The sequence below is a fragment of the Odocoileus virginianus genome, chromosome 33, assembly GCF_023699985.2.
Source record: "Odocoileus virginianus isolate 20LAN1187 ecotype Illinois chromosome 33, Ovbor_1.2, whole genome shotgun sequence".
Taxonomy (NCBI): domain Eukaryota; kingdom Metazoa; phylum Chordata; class Mammalia; order Artiodactyla; family Cervidae; genus Odocoileus; species Odocoileus virginianus.
Genome location: NC_069706.1, coordinates 20,599,867 through 20,617,003, shown reverse-complemented (window position 1 = coordinate 20,617,003; position 17,137 = coordinate 20,599,867). Strand labels below are relative to the sequence as shown.

Sequence of the window (17,137 nt, the reverse complement as noted above, 5' to 3'; positions counted from 1 at the left end):
TCCAACTCTAAAATATCAAGTTATGAAAATCTGGAGAGACTATTTTTATATAGATATTCCTAAAGCATAAGTATTCATATGGAGTTTACCTAAAAGCTCTTATTTACATTTAATTTGCTTATAAAAATTTTATTGTACCAAGTTATTTATCAAGATTTCTGGGAGAAATATCAATAACTTCAGATATACAGATGACACCACCCTTACGGCAGAAAGCAAAGATGAACTAAAAAGCCTCTTGATGAAAGAGGAGAGTGAAAAAGTTGGCTTAAAGCTTAACATTCAGAAAACTAAGATCATGGCATCTGGTCACATCACTTCACGGGAAATAGATGGGGAGACAGTGGAAACAGTGTCAGACTTTATTTTGGGGGGCTCCAAAATCAGTGCAAATGGTGATTGCAGCCATGAAATTAAAAGATGCTTACTCCTTGGAAGGAAAATTATGACCAACCTAGATAGCATATTAAAAAGCAGAGACATTACTTTGCCAACAAAGGTCCATCTGGTCAAGGCTATGGTTTTTCCAGTGGTCATGTATGGATGTGAAAGTTGGACTGTGAAGAAAGTTGAGTGTCGAAAAATTGATGCTTTTGAACTATGGTGTTGGAGAAGACCCTTGAGAGTCCCTTGGACTGCAAGGAGATCCAACCAGTCCATCCTAAAGGAGATCAGTCCTGGGTGTTCACTGGAAGGACTGATGCTGAAACTGAAACTCCAGTACTTTGGCCACCTCATGGGAAGAGCTGACTCACTGGAAAAGACCCTGATGCTGGGAAGGATTTGGGGCAGGAGGAGAAGGGGACGACAGAGGATGAGATGGTTAGATGGCATCTCTGACTCGATGGACATGGGTTTGAGTAAACTCTGGGAGTTGGTGATGGACAGGGAGGCCTGGCTTGCTGCGATTCATGGGGTTACAAAGAGTTGGACATGACTGAGCAACTGAACTGAACTGAACTGAACTGAAGTTATTTATTTATTTACATGCTGACAAATTTGCAATAGGTATAATAAAAACCTTATTTGACATCTATTAAACCTAGATAAAATAAAGGTTTTATATTTAGTGTTGATGACTCTAAAGACATGTCTATATTAATTAGATTAACAAGTCTGAACATTAATACCAGATATTAATTTAATACTGAATATTTTCCAGTTTGTGCAAACCTGTAATTAATCCTAGTCATTTACTTTCTGTATTTTCCAGAATTTACATAAACACTTAATATCCTTTAAGTCAATTAATTAGAGCTCTTTGACAAATTAATTCTAATAATACCATCTAAAGGTAAAGACAAAGATAATGCACACAAACATATAGACAGACATGAGAGATCTCATAGCTTCCTTTTCTAAACTTAGTCATAAGTCAGATATCACAATATAAAACTCACTAGTTGTAAATAACAGTTGGAAGAAGTTTAATTTTAAAAGGCTTCTTCCTCATCTTTTGGTCTCAAGGCACAGAGTGAGAAATGCAAGTTCTCCTAGAAGTACTTGTTCCCTCAAGATCAGAATTCTGGGGGGGGGATGTATTTTAACAAGCTAGCTTTCTCTGATTGCATTTGCAAAAAAGAGCAGGTTTTGCAATTTCAAAACAAAATTTCCTCCAGAGTCTAAAGAGTATTGTAGCCACACAATGTAAAAGAAAAAAAAATTCTTTTTTTTTTTTCTGTAGTCATGGATTCGTAGCTAAAATTTAGACCAGATAGTGCTCAAATTGACCCTTGATAACAGTCTGATAAATAACTCTTGCCCCAGCAGGAGTTATCCCTCTGGGAAGGTAGAGTCTTGATTTCATAAGAAGAATCTGGAGTAGTAAGGGAACTTGCAGGGGTGGGTGAAGCTTTGTTTCTCCCCTGAGAGTTGAGAAGTTAAAAAGGGATTATTTAGAGTGTCAGAAGAGTTTTCTGATTCCTCAGGCTTTTGATTCTAGGAACTAGACAGATCAGGATTATGATAAAGAGCCATAAAGTCCTGAACACAAGGGGACCTCAGTCCGCTTTCCCATCTTGTTGCAATAAAGATCTAAGATAGTATTATAACCTAGAGACACATTTTCAGGCTATTTTTCCATCCCTCCAACTTAAATTAAAACCAGGCAATATTACAGTAAAACGAAGTTTTCCCTTTCTCAGTCCAACTGGCTTAGAAAGGGGATCCTCCCATGTTGAGCAACCTACAACCAAGAACGGCAGTCCTAGAAATGAAGTCCAGCATTCTAAAACCATCATTAGGACATACTTGAAGGAGATTCAGAGCATCCTCTGAATTTCTCTAGAATCCTGTTGGCTGATGGGATTTTGAGCCTCTTCCACTCTCCCACCAATCCCTGATCAGATTCTCAGGTCGACCTGATCCCTTTGAACCAGTGCCAGGGCATTGCCGGGGTGTTGTAGCATTGCGGTCTGCTTGAACGTGGCCAGCCCATTAGACTGTCCATTGCAGTGTGTGGACTGCCAAGGCCTGGAGTGAAGGGGTCTAATGGATGCAAAGAGGAACCCTTGGAGAAATTGGAGTTGGGTGCTATGTAAAATGCCATGCGGGTCAGGACCTGGGGAGTGGGAGGTGGAAGTATTCCCAGGGGGAATTTTTGGACACAGAATCGGGTGGGAGATTAAACAGCAGAAGAACCCCAAGTCTACCACCCTGCTTGTTCGGCCACCAAGGTAAAATTGGGAATCATCTGACGATTTTAACTGACACAGGTGACGGAGTTTGGCAGTGGCCGAAACACAGTTTAGGAATGAGGTCCAGAAAATCCTTCCCTAGAAGGGCACAGAGACATGAATTGAGAACGAGAACTAGTTGTGTGAGTAAGGTGGGAAAGAAAAGCATAGTGAAGGGTTCCGTGCAGGACAGAAAGAGACAGAGAACCCTTGGGCTCCTTCATGGTTGGAAATCACATTTCCGCCAGGTCTCAAAGAACAGCATCAGCCATCACCCAAGCATTATTTGAATCTGCACATTCTGAGGGATACTTCCTGCCACCCTCAATATGAGGGGAGCCATATGCAGCAAGTGGAACAAGGCTGTGCCCTGCGGGTCTTGAAAAGAAACAGAAGCAGAGAGCCAGAGAAAGAACACCAAACTATTCACTGTGGTCAACTCTGGGGACTAGGATAAGTCCTGTGAAGGAAGGACTCTCACCTTTTTACTTTCCATGCTTCTCAATTATTTTAACTTTCACAAGGAGCATTCATGCATTTGACATTTTAAATGAAGGGGGAAAAAAGCTACATGTTAACTAATACTAGCCTAATGATGTTGGAAGAAAGGACCAGAAAAGGAGAGAAAGCCCGCTGCGAGTTGTTGATGGCAGCTGGGGGATTCGGCTGGTGAGGAATGAGGTGAGGGGTGGCCAAAGGACACGTGGTGTGAGGTGAGTTGGTCCAGGAACTGTACAGGTGTTGTGGTGTGTACGCTGCTGGAAATACAACAGCAGGAGCAACTCCTGATTAGGAGTTTTTAGGAAGCTCCTCTAACTACCAATGATCTTGTAAAAAATGGGCCTAGGTTCTTACTGGTCCTTGCAGGACGGAGGCTTGGGAGGTACATCTGATGGCAGTTCATTTGGGGAGCAGCCCTCCCCAAGAGGCAATGGGAAGTGAGAAGGAAACTGCTCTCCACCCACCCACTCCCATCCTCAAAGCAAGACACACAGGACCAAGAAAGAAGTGAGCAGAAAACCAGAGGGATGGAGGTAACAACAAAAGGTTAATTTAGCCAAACTGTGTTCCAAATTGCCTGACATCAGAAATCAGCAAAGCACCCTTTTTATCACATCCTGACAAGTGTTAATTGTATCTTTTGTTGTATTATTTTAGTCTTTGCTAACTTGATTGGCCAAAAATCAGTCAACTGTGACACAGTCGACACTCCCTAAATGACCTGCTTACTCAGCTCCCTGGGCTTCCCTGGAGGCTCAGACAGTAAAGAATCCGCCTGCATTGTGGGAGACCTGGGTTCCCTCCCTGAGTTGGGAAGATCCCCTGGAGGAGGGCATGGCAACCCACTCCAGTATTCTTGCCTGGAGAATCCCATGGAGAGGAGCCTGGTGGGCTACAGTCCATGGGGTCGCAAAGAGTTGGACACAACTGAGCGACTAATCACAGCACTCAGTTCCTTGAGGATCAGATAGTAACTTTCTTTTTTAAAAAAATACTTTATTTTATTTCTTTTAAATGTATTTATTTATTTTTGTTTTGGGTTGCCCTGGGTCTTCATTATTGTGCACAGACTTTCTCTAGTTGTGGAGAGCAGGGGCTACTCTCTTAGTAGAAGAGCAGGGACTTCTCATTGCGGTGGCTTTTCTTGTTGCAGAGCACGGACTTTAGGCACATGGGCTTCAGTAGTTGTGACTCAAGGGCTCTAGAGTGCAGGTTTAGTAGCTGTGGTACATGGGATTATTTGCTCCTCAGCAAGTAGAATCTTCCCGGACCAGGGATCGAACTTGTGTCCTCTACATTGGCAGGCAGATTCTTATCCACTACACCACTAGGGAAGTCCTAAAAATCTTTTATTTTTGTTAATTTTTTTATTTGGCTGCACCAGGTCTTAGTTGTGGCATGCAGAATCTTTAGTTGCAGCATTTGAGATCTTAATTGTGGCATGGGAGATCTTAGTTCCCCAAACAGGGAGCAAACCCAGGCCCTCTGCTTTGGGAGCTTGGAGTCTTAGCCACTGGACCACCAGAGAAGTCCCCAGATGGTAGTTTTCATCTTCTCATTCCAAGCATGACCGGGGATTAACGGTGAAAAGTGCCATAGCATTGTTGTTTTCTTGATATTAAAATAATACAAAGAAATTTATATATGTATATGTATAACTAAATCACTTTTCTATACACCTGAAACTAACACAACATTGTAAATCAACTATACTCCTATATAAAAAAAATAAAGGGTTAAGCATTTTCTGCATTGGTTTAAGGACAGTGAAACTGTGACTGTGAGGCCAACAATAATGCAAATTCAGGTGTAACATAGTTGGTAATCGGCTCCCATCATCACCAAAGTTTCATTCAGGTTATTTCATTAAAACTGCAAAACACAACCCTGCTTTTAATATAATCGAATTGAGGGACCTACACTGGAGAGTCGGATTTTCTAGTCTGAGATGCTTCCACCAGGGGGCGTCGCTAGACCTCTGAGAGAGAGTCGAAGAGAAGGAGCACGCAAGGGAGAAGCCAGCGTGCCTTGCCCGTCAGGATCTGCAACCTATGCTCTGCGGGCCAAAGTGTGCCTCTGTGTAAATAAAGTTTTATTGAAGCACAATCGTGCTCACACATTTACGTTTGTCTCTGGCGGCCTTCACACCATGATGGCAGAGTTGAATAGCTGTTCGAGACTGTATAACCCACAGTGACAAAAGTATTTACTATCTCTTCCTTTACAGATAAAGCTTACCAAGCCCACTCTAATGCTCCCCAGAAATGGTCTAGGACCCACTTACATTGAGAAGGAGCTACCTCAATGGGTGTAGGGCAGCACCACACTGTGAGATAGGTATCATTATTATCCCCACTTTACTGAGGCACAGAGAAAGCAAAAAAAAAAATTTCCCAGACAATAATTGTTGGGACTAAGATTTGAAACCAGATAGTCTGGTCCTAGAAGCTGCCTGCTTGACCACCGCCTACAAGTTGGTGCCTCCTAAAAGTTCTCAGAAAGGGAGAACAGAAACCAAATCAGCCACATACAAAGAGTCATAGTTTTCAATAGCAACATAAAAAGGCAGGCAAAAAAGAAAGCAGTGCATTCAACTTTTTGAATGAAAAAAATATTTTCAACCTAAAATTCTAGACCCTGATATCTTACAAACAAATATAAGGGCAGAATAAAGACAGTATCCATCATGAAAACTCTCAAAATAATTTCCCTCAATGCACTCTTTCTTAGAATGCTATGAATAGTATGCTCTACCAAAATGAGAAATTAAAATTATAAAGAGGAAAACAGAGATCTAGGGAAAAAAGGAAAGAGAATTCCTAAGATGAGGATGAAAGGAAATCCAGTGTACTTCAGGCATAGGGAGAGTCTGTTCAGACTGAAACAAGAAGACAAGGGAGCCTCCCAGCTGGGAGGTTGCATTAGTTAATCACTGCTGTGTAACAACCCCAAAGGTTAGCAGCTTAAAACAACGAGCATTGATTATCTCATAGTTTCTAAGGTCAAAAATCTGCTTCTGGTTCAGGGTCTTTCATGAGGTTGTAATCCAGACAAGGCTGCAATCATTCGAAGACTTCACAAGAGCTGAAGGATCTGCCCATTCACGTGGGTGCCTGGCAAGGGTCATGAGTTACTTACTTGTCCTGTGGGCCTCTCCAGAAAGGCCACTTACCACATGGGAGCCGGCTTCCTCTAGAGTGATTGATCCAGCAGAGAAGGGGACAGAGCCAGGACAGAAGACACAATGTCTCTTATATTCTAACCTTGGAACTAACATACCATCACTTCTGCAGTCACCAGAGACCAACCCTTAAATAAGGTGGGAGAAGACCACACTAGACGTGAGTATCAGGAGACAGGGATCCCCGGGGCCATCTTGCAGGCTGGCAACTACAGAAGTGTTCCCTTTACTGTGACAGTGTAACACAACTCAGTGGTGAAAAAACATCTACTTACTATGCACATGAGTTTGGGGGGGTCAGGAATTCAGACAGGGCACAGAGGGGTTGGCTTGTCTCTGCTACCCAATGTCTAGAGCTGGAAGACTCAAAGGGTTTCTGAGTCTAAGCTCACTCTGCTCACCGCATAAAAGACCAATAAATCCCAGAGATGAGGTGTTGAGGCAAGGAATACAACTTGATTTTTTTTAATAATAGTTTTTATTTATTTATGACTGTGCTGAGTCTTCCTTGCTGCACAGGCGTTTCTCTATCATGACCAGTGGGGGCTCCTCCCCAGTCACAGTACACAGGCTTCTCTTGCTTCAGAGCACAGGCTCTAGGGTGCATGGACTTCAGTAGTTGCAGGATGTGGGTTCAGTAGTTGCAGCTCTCAGACTCTAGAGCACAAGCTCGATAGTTGGGGTACACAGGCTTTGTTGCTCCGCAGCATGTAGGATCCTTCCAAATCAGGTATTGAACCTGTACCTCCTACATTAACAGGCAGATTCTTTACCACTGAGACAGTAAGGAAGCCCAAGATAAGGACTGTGACTTTATTCGGAAAGCCAGCTGACCGAGAAGATGGCAGACTAATGTCTCAAAATAACCATCTGATGGGGGGGCGGTCCTAGATGGCAGGTGCTTTTATAGAACTGAGAGGGAGAGGAGGTGAGGAAGTAAAGTACAAAGGTCATAAGTCTCACAGTTATCTCCTGGAATGGCCAGCCTTGAAGAGGGAATGTGCTCATTTCTTCTTTTCTGCAGGCTTGAACAGGTGGGCAGCATCAGATTGTCTCTGTGAGCTGAATGAAAGAACTTTAGTTTAACAGTCAGGCAGAGAACCCTGCTTCTCTGAGGTGGGGCATTATGTATGATTATAATAACAAAAGCAATGAAAAGCAAAGGCTAAAGTCAAAGAAACAGATCCAACATGGAGTCACAACTGACTCACAGTCTTACAGGAGCCCGAGGCCTGTAATTATCTGAGGGGTCATTTACTTACCTGTCTGGTGGTTGATGCTGGCTGTCAGCTGGGGGTCTCAGCCCTCACTATGTGCTCTGCCCATCTGGGCCGGTTTGGGCTTTCTCTCAGTAGTGACCTGCTTCTAAGAATAAGAGCCTTAAGAGAGACAGCCAGGCAGAAAACAAGCTGTCTTTTTATGTCCTGGTGTCAAAAAACACACACTGTCACTTCTACCACAATCTGTCACAGTAATCACAGGCTCCCACCCAGGTTCAAGAAGTCAGATAGACACTGCCTTTGACGTGGAGTGAAAAGGTTCTGAAAGAGCTTGTGGGAGAGGAAATATTGCTGTGGCCAGTTTTTCAAAATAAAATTAACTGCAGAGGTCTTGGGAAGGTGGAGGATGAGTGATAAATTACCTACTGTGCTTGAAGGTGAAGATATTGCTGAGAAGCTGTTGATGTAGGCAGAACTGGTGATGAGTGTGTTGAAAACAAAGTAAAATAAAGGGATTATTCACTCCAGGGAAAACAAAAACTTAAATGAGAAGGAAAGGGAAGCATAGTACATTACATGGGTCAGCTTACATGATATTTATATTGCTATAATAGTGTAAACACTAAACATTGATTTAACCGAATCTTGTGCTGTGACAAGGTTAAAGATGGGAATGGAAATGAATGAAGGGTGTGTAAAACAATCAAATCCTTTACATTAGGAAGTCAGTAAATAATGTTGTGATATGGTAATATCATCAGTTCAGTCCAGTTTAGTCACTAAGTCGTGTCCATCTCTTTGCAATCCCATGGACTGCGGCATGCCTGGCTTCCCTGTCCATCACCAACTCCCAGAGCTTGCTCAAACTCATGTCCATCGAGTCAGTGATGCCATCCCACCATCTCATCCTCTGTCATCTCCTTCTCTTCCTGCCTTCAATCTTTCCCAGCATCAGGGTCTTTTCCAATGAGTCTGTTCTTCACATCAGGTGGCCAAAGTATTAGAGTTTCAGCCTCAGTCCTTCCAGTGAATATTCAGGACTAATTTCCTTTAGGATTGACTGCTTTGATTTCTTGCAGTCCAAAGGACTCTCAAGAGTCTTATCCAACACCACAGTTCAAAAGCATCAATTATTTGGCGCTCAGCTTTCTTTATAGTCCAACTCTCACACCCATACATGACTGCTGGAAAAACCATAGCTTTGTCTAGATGGACCTTTGTCAGCAAAGTAATGTCTCTGCTTTTTATGTTATAATATCATAAGAAATATATATTTGGAAACTTCCCTAGGGTCCATCCAGTGGTTAAGAATTTGCTTTTCAATGCAGGAGACAAGAGTTCAACCCTTAGTCAGGGAACTAGGATCCCACATGCCACAGAGCAACTAAGCCCAAGTGCTACAATAATACTGAAGGCCGCCTGCTCTGGAGTCCATCTACCACAACTAGAGAGTCCATGTGCTGCAATGAAAGATCCCACATGATGCAACTAAGACCCAACACAGCCGAATAAATAACAAATAAAATTTTAAAATAATAGAAGAAATACATATTTGGTCTTCGTCCCCAGTTCCTGGCACAGAGTTCCTAAAGCCCTCGAAATTCCCTGAGTGATGAGATAAAGAAAGTGTCTTTTGTTGTTCATAAGAAGAGTTTATGCAAATAAGGTGACTCAGCGGGCCCCTAAATGGGTTCCAGATGGGGGCAGGTTGCTGGAGAAACCAACTGTGGGGTTAAAGGGTTAGAATCACAGGATTAAAAGTTGGGATCTCCCCTGACCTCTAGGAAAAGGAAAGGAGCTGGGGATTGAGTTAATCACTAATGGCCTGTGATTTAATCAATCATGCCCCCATAAAAACCCTAAGCAATGGTGTTTGGAGAGCTTCCGGGCTGGTGAACACATGGAGGTGCTGGGAAGGGGGCGTGCCTGCAGCTTCACTGCCCCTTACCGTTGTTGCCCCAGGCCTTGCTCTGTACCTCTCTTTCATTTTTCTGTTCCTCAGATGTACAAGCTGGGTTTAGAAAAGGCAGAGGAACCAGAGATCAAATTGCCAACACCTGTTGGATCATTGAAAAAGCACGAGAATTCCAGAAAAACATCTACTCTGCTTTATTGACTATACCAAAGACTTTGACTGTGTGGATCACAATAAAATGTGGAAAGTTCTAAAAAAAAAAAAAAAAAGTGGAAAGTTCTTAAAGAGATGGGGATACCAGACCACCTTATCTGACTCCCGAGAAATCTGTATGCAGGTCAGGAAGGAACAGTTAGAACCAGACATTGAACAACAAACTGGTTCCAAATTGGGAAAGGAGTACATCAAGGCTGTATATTGTCACCCTGCTTATTTAATTTATATTCAGAGTACATCAAGCAAAATGCCAGGCTGGATGAAGCACAAACTGGAATCAAGATGGAGAAATATCAATAACCTAAGATACATAGATGACACCACCCTATGGCAGAAAGTGAAGAACTACTAAAGAGCCTCTTTCTTGAAGAAAGGAAAAAGGAGAGTGAAAAAGTTGGCTTGAAACTCAACATTCAGAAAACTAAGATCATGGCATCTAGTCCCATCATTTCATGGCAAATAGATGGGGAAACATTGGAAACAGTGAGAGACTATATTTTGGGGCTCCAAAATCACTGCAGATGGTGACTGCAGCCATGAAATTAGATGCTTGCTCTTTGGAAGAAAAGCTATGAACAACCTAGACAACATGTTAAAAAGCAGAGACATTACTTTGCTGACAAAGGTCCATCTAGACAAAGCTATGGTTTTCCAGTAGTCATGTATGGATGTGAAAGTTGGATTATAAAGAAAGCTGAGCACTGAAGAATTGATGCTTTTGAACTGTAGTGTTGGAGAAGACTCCTGAGAGTCCCTTGGACTGCAAGAGATCAAAGCAGTCAATCCTAAAGGAAATTAGTCCTGAATATTCATTGGAAGGACTGATGTTGAGGCTGAAACTCTAATACTTTGGCCACCTGATGTGAAGAACAGACTCATTGGAAAAGACCCTGGTGCTGGGAAAGACTGAAGGCAGGAAAGAGAAGGGGATGACAGAGGATGAGATGGTTGGATGGCATCACTGACTCAATGAACATGAGTTTGAGCAAGCTCTGGGAGTTGGTGATGGACAGGGAAGCCTGGCATGCTGCAGTCCATGGGGTCGCAAAGAGCAGGACACGACTGAGCAACTGAACTGAACTGAGTTGTATCCTTCACAACAGTTGAAACTAGTAGCAAACTTTTCCTTAGTTTTGTGATCCATCCTAGCCAGTTATTGAACTGAAGGAGGGGGCTGTGGGAACCCCTGATTTATAGCCAATCAATCAAAAGTACAAGAGGTTGACTGCTGACTGGCTTCTTAAGAGGAGACAGTCTGGTAGGACTGAACCCTTAATTTGTGTGACCTGCTTCCCAGGTGACTCAGTGGTAAAGAACCCGCCTGCCAATGCAGGAGACGTAAGAGATGTGGATTCAACTCTGGGTTGGGAAGATCCCCTGGAGGAGAGCCTGGTACCCCACTCCGGTATTCTTGCCTGGAGAATCCCATGGACCCCTGCTCCCCTCCAGAGGAGCCTGGAGGGCTATGGTCCATAGTGTCTCAAAGAGTCAGACATCACTGGAGTGACTTAGCACGCACGCACGCACATACAGGGCTAACTCCAGGCTGAGGGTGTCAGAGTTTACTGAAGTGTGGGACAGCTAGCCAGTGTCAGAAAATTGGTTGGTGGGTGGGGGTGGGCAAAGCCCACGTGTGTGTCAGAGCCATTCCAGGGGTAGAAACAGATCGTGGCAGTATTATCTATAACTGAAAACATAAGAAATAGCAGCAGAGACATCGATTTATGAATATGGTAAATCAGAGAAATGGCCAAAGAATTTAAGGAATACGCCTCTCTAAACTGGGATTGGGTGGGTGGAGGAGGAGACCACGGGTTTCTGTCTTGAACTCGGTGCATAACTGGGCTCTCATATCCCATCTCCTGTCCTGTTTACCACATTGAGGCCTTTGCAGTCTGTGGCCTGCAGGACACTATGTCACGCTCTGGTGGGCCCAGCATGGCCTTTTCAGAGTCCTCAATTCATGAGACACACCAGCCAACTCAGCTTCTCTGAGGGCACAAACCCAAACGCAGACTCAAAATCCATCTCCCAGGAACTGGCCTATGCCTCCCACTAGGCTAGGAACTCCTTCCCTCCCAGCTTTGGTGCACAGGATGAGGGCTTCCCCGGCGGCTCAGTAGTAAGGAATCTGCCTGTGCTAAAGTGGTAAAGAATCTACCTGCCAATGCAGGAGACACAGGTTCGATCCCTGACCTGGGAGGACCCCCTGGAGAAGGAAATGGCAACCCACTTCAGTATTCCTACCCTGGGAAATTCTGTGGACAAAAGAACCTAGTGGGGGATCCCATGGGGTCACAAAGAGTCAGATGCAACTGAGCACATATACACACATACACATATGAAACCTATGATGTTAAATTTTCTTATTCTTCTTTAAGTTTAGTTGATTTACAGTGTTATGATAGTTTCTGGTATACAGCAAATTGATTCAGTTATACATACATATATATCTTTTCATATTCTTTTCTATTATAGCTTATGATACAATATTGAAGATAGTTCTTTATACTATACAGTAGGACCTTCTTATTTATCTACTTAATTTTAAAAAAATGTAAGGTGTAATCTAGAAAGTAAAAATCTCCCCTCCTGAGACCTCTATCCCACTGCTCAGAAGTAGCAGTATTAACAGTTTCTTGGGTGTTCTCCATAAAGTATCAAGATGTATTGTTTGTAATTTTTTAAAGAGCCATTTTTAGAGCTTAAAAAAAATTATAAATCAGTGTCCAGTCCCTACCAGACTCTCTGTTATGAGTGTAAGGAAAATATCTAGAGAACTTAATAATGTTTCCATCTTCACTGAAGGATTTATGTTCTCAACTGTGGGACAAAAACCAGTATAATCTTTGACACCCAGAGAACTGCAATCAACCCCTTCAGTCCTTCAGTGTACTCCCCTTAGCTAATGTCAAAGGCATGATGCTTAAAACATCAAAATTTATGAGAATGCACAAAAATGACACATTAAAAATACAAATGCTTGCTTTATGTTGCTGACATATGTTGGTTAGAGAAATCAGGCCAAAAGCAGGTTCAGGAAATATTTTTTAATGCATTATATTGACATACTATGCATAAACTATTTCTAGGCAGCTTCTTCAGTATGCTGCTTGGAGGAGGATGGGCAATAAGATGGAAGTTTTGGAAATTTTAGGGAAATGTATTTTTCTAGAATTGGCACAGTATCAGACAGGAATTGTATTCAACGGCTAGTAACAGAGATCCAGTTGCTGTGAATTAAGACATTTTAGGGTTTATTCCCTGATGTAAAAAGCTAGAATAAGTATGGCAGCTCCTCCAAGTTGTTTGGAATTCAGGCTCCTCTGATTCTTTGCAGATAACTTCAGACTTCAAGGTCAAGCTTTTTCATGTTCATATTATAACTATGGAGCTCATGTTCTAATTGGGTAGAAGAAGAGGAAGGGAAAAGATGGTTGTCCCTTGAAGCTTAAATTATTGCCCTTTAAAGAGCTTTAAAGACCTGTTTACAGCTCATTGGCCATACTTAACTGCAAAGAAACTGAAGAAATGTTAGCTTTTACCTGGGCACTTTGCCACTCCAAATAAAAGCAGCTTTTTATTTTTAAAATAAGGGGAAGTGGACAGGCTACAATAGGCATCTAGAAATCTCTGCATTGGCACATTCTAAAAGAAAAGGTATAACTTTGCTCTGGTAGGCATAAAACTTTAAATTTTCCCTAATGTATTGTAACTCTAGAATCTCCCTGCTATATGAAGGGCACCATTCTCCAACCAGATGTGCAGTTCAAACACCTGTGAATCATCTTTGATTCTTCTTTTGCCTTGCGTGCAAACCATGAGCATGTTTTGTTGACACTACCTCCAGGATATGTCCCAGGCCTTTCTAAATCAGACCTCCACAGTCACCATGATCCAAGCCGCCCCTATTCCTGTCTTCTGGTCTTCTTGCTTCTGCTCTCTCTTTTTCTTAGTGGCAAATCCCTAGGATTCCCCAGACTTACAGAATCATGATTTCTAAAGAAAAGTCCCCAAGAAGCTGCATTTTAACTAAACCCTTGGGTAATTCTTTTATTATTATATCACTATATAAAAATAACAAATGTACCATTTTAAAGTTTATAATTTAATGACATTATATGAATTCACAATGTAGTACAATCCTCACCACCATGTATTTTCAGAACTTTTTTCATCACCCCAAGTGGAAACCGCATACCCATTGAGCAGTCAAAATCCATTCTTCCTGTCCCCGGGCGTAAATCTGCTTTCTGTCCCTATGGATTCACCTCCTCTGGACCTTTCATATAAATGGAATTATACAACATGTGGCCTTTTCTGTAGGGTTTCTTTCATTTAGCATAATGTTTTCAAGGTTCATCCATGTGATAGCATATGTCAGTACTTCATTCCCTTTTATGGCTAAGTAACGTTCTATCATACGGAAATATCACATTTTGTTTATTCTTCTTTTGGTAAACATTTGGGTTGCTTCTACCTTTTGGCTATTGTGAATAACACTACTAGGAACATTTAGGTACACGTGTTTGTTTTCAGTTCTTTGGGGTATATACCTAGGAGTGGAATTTCTGGGTCATATCAATTTCACATTTCAAGTTATTAAGGAACTGCCAAATCCTGCTTCCATTCTGCCTCCTTATTTATTCTCCACACAGCAACCAAAGCAACTTCTTTAAATTTAAAATAGATCATCCTACAATCCCACATAAAACTCTCTGACAATTTCCCACTTCTCTTAGAATAAAATCCAACTTCATTGTATTGAGGGATTCCCTGGTAGCTCAGCAGGTAAAGAAGCTGCCTGCAATGCAGGAGACCTGGGTTTGATCCCTGGATTGGGAAGTTCCCCTGGAGGAGGGACAAGTAACCCATTCCAGTATTCTTGGGCTTCCCTGCTGGCTCAGATGGTAAAGAATTTGCCTGCAATGTGGGAGACCTGCGTTTGATCCTTGGATTGGGAAGTTCCCCTGGAGGAGGACATGGCAACCCACTCCAGCACATAATATGGCCTCTGCCCCTCTTTCCAATGTGTCTCTTAACTCTCTCTCCTCACTTTTCAACACTCTCTGTTCCTGCCACAGGACCTTTGCACTTGCTCTATCCACTGGCTACAGTGCTCTCCCTCCTAATCTTTCCATGGGAGACTTGCTCTCAGCCTTGAGGCCCTACCTCAAGCAACACCTCCTTAGAGAACACTTCGCTGACCACCTTATCTAAACCAGCCCCACCCCACCCTCAATCGCTGCCTATAAAATCACCATTTTACTTTCTTTACAGCACTTACCTTGATCTGAACTTAACTCTTTAATACATGTTTGGTTGCACTGTCTGCCTCCCTCTCTAGAACACCAGCTCCATGACAGCGGAATTGTTTGGTTTGCTAATCCCTGTAACACCTGCTTTCAGCTCAGCGCCTGGCAAGCCAGAGGGTTAATGATTATTAATAAATTAAGGACTTCCCCGCTGGTATAGGGGACAGGAGTCCACCTGCCAGTCCCTGGTCCAGGAAGATTCCACGTGTCCCAGAGCAGCTAGAGCCCAGGCCCCACAGCTGCCGAGCCTGCACTGTGGAACCTGCGAACCACAAATCCTGAGCCCCACTGCAACTGATGAAGCCCATGCCCCTAGAGCCGGTGCTTGGCAACAGGAGAAGCCCCCGCAGCGAGACTCTTCTGCACTGCCACGAAGAGGAAGCCAGCCCCTGCTCATGGCAACTACAGAAAGCCCGCGTGCAACAAGGAAGACTCAGTGCAACCAAAAATAAATAAATACGAAATTTAAAATAATAATAAAAATTAACTAAGGAATCTTTTGCTCGAAACCAAATCTGAAAATTTTTCTCGGATTTAGGATAGAGATTGGTAGAGGTTTCAATAAAAAGTCAGTGATCTGAGTATTAAATAGTTTTGTGAATTATTTCTGTGCTGGGAAGTAACAAGTAGATCTCTTGAATATCAAGTTAGAACCTATGGAAGTACAATTACAAAAATTCATATATGAAATTGAAGGAAAATCAGGGAGAATGTTTAATTAAAATAAACACTTACATGATTAGAAACTAGCAGTGTCTCAGTAGATATAATAGCTTAATGATTATGAGCAAGTACCATGGACTTCACGTAGTAACTCCATGACCTTGAGAATACTACGTTACATTCATAATGTGGACTTAATAAAAAATACCTAACTCACAGGTTTATTGTAAGAATTAAATAAGGTAATGCTTGTGAAAGACTTAGCTCAATAAGAAGGCGCTGTTATTACTGATATGCTTTAATAGCTACAAATTAGTAAAAATATAACATTTCAAATGATATAGTTTACAGTGATGTGGTCATTAGAAAACTTTGGTAATCAGTGAAAAAGGAATCTTAACATCTATGTTATACCCATAGGATATGTGAACTCACCATTTGATTCCTTTGACAAAAGTCTATTGAGCATTTACAGACAACTGTTGGGTTCAGAAATACAGACACTGTCCCTTCTCTTAAGAAAACCACATTCTTAGGTGAAGGCCATCAAAAAGAGATAATTTTGGTTTGCATAGCTCTAAGAAACTTCCAGTACTTCCAAACCCCGATGTCCATCAGGAACGATATTGTGGTAAGTTGAGTTTTTAAACATAGTCTCATTGACACTACAGTTCTCTCTCAGATTCATTCTCCTCTCCTAAAAGTCAGAACTATTAGCTATGCATTTGACCATCTCAAATAAAGACTACATTTCCCAGCCTCTCTTGCATCTAAGTAGGCTAAGTTCTGGCCAAAGGATCTGAGAGAAAGGAACACACACAGCCTCCAGGAAATGCACTGCAGTGGGAAAATATGTCCTCTCCCAAGTCACCTTTCTTCTCTTCCTATTGGCTGGAATGCAGAAGACACAGTGTGCGCCAAGCTTTCCAGGACGGCAGAACAACAATGTGGAAGGAATCTGGCCTCCGAACAGACATCCAGAGCAGAGCTGTCGTGTCGTCTTCGACTTTTATGTGAGAGAGAAATAAATACCTATTTTGTTTGAGCCATTATTATTCAGAGTCTCTGTCTCCTGAAAACAAATCTATTTCCAAAATACATATATACAAAATTCCTGGCCCTACCTCTACAAACTTTTATTGTAGGAGGTCTATGATGAAGCCCAAAATATCTGTATTTTTTAACAGTTTCCCAGGGAATTTATTTTGATGTTCCAACAGTTTGGGGAGCCACTGAGTGGCAAATGGCTCAAAAAAGCAATACTAAGAAAGGTCTTGAATAATAAGTAGGAATTAACCAGGCAAAGTCTGAGGGGAAGGTCAGTCCAAGGAAAGAGGAAAGCCAGAATCAGTGAGAAAGCATATGGTGCCAGTGAGTTGAAACCTCGAAGGTTTAACCCCTTCAGTCATGTCCGATTCTTTGCTACCCCATGAACTATAGCCCACCAGGCT

General features: G+C 42.3%; 1 long non-coding RNA gene across 1 annotated transcript; it reads right to left on the bottom strand.

Moving 5' to 3' along the window:
* Window positions 1–6,822: 6,822 nt before the first annotated feature.
* Window positions 6,823–15,106, bottom strand: LOC139032815 (uncharacterized). Its single transcript, XR_011485437.1, has 4 exons — window positions 14,996–15,106; window positions 7,620–7,722; window positions 7,321–7,419; window positions 6,823–7,105 (listed from the first exon to the last, which is right to left on the bottom strand). It is a non-coding gene; the product is annotated as an uncharacterized lncRNA (long non-coding RNA).
* Between the last annotated feature and the right edge of the window lie 2,031 nt (window positions 15,107–17,137).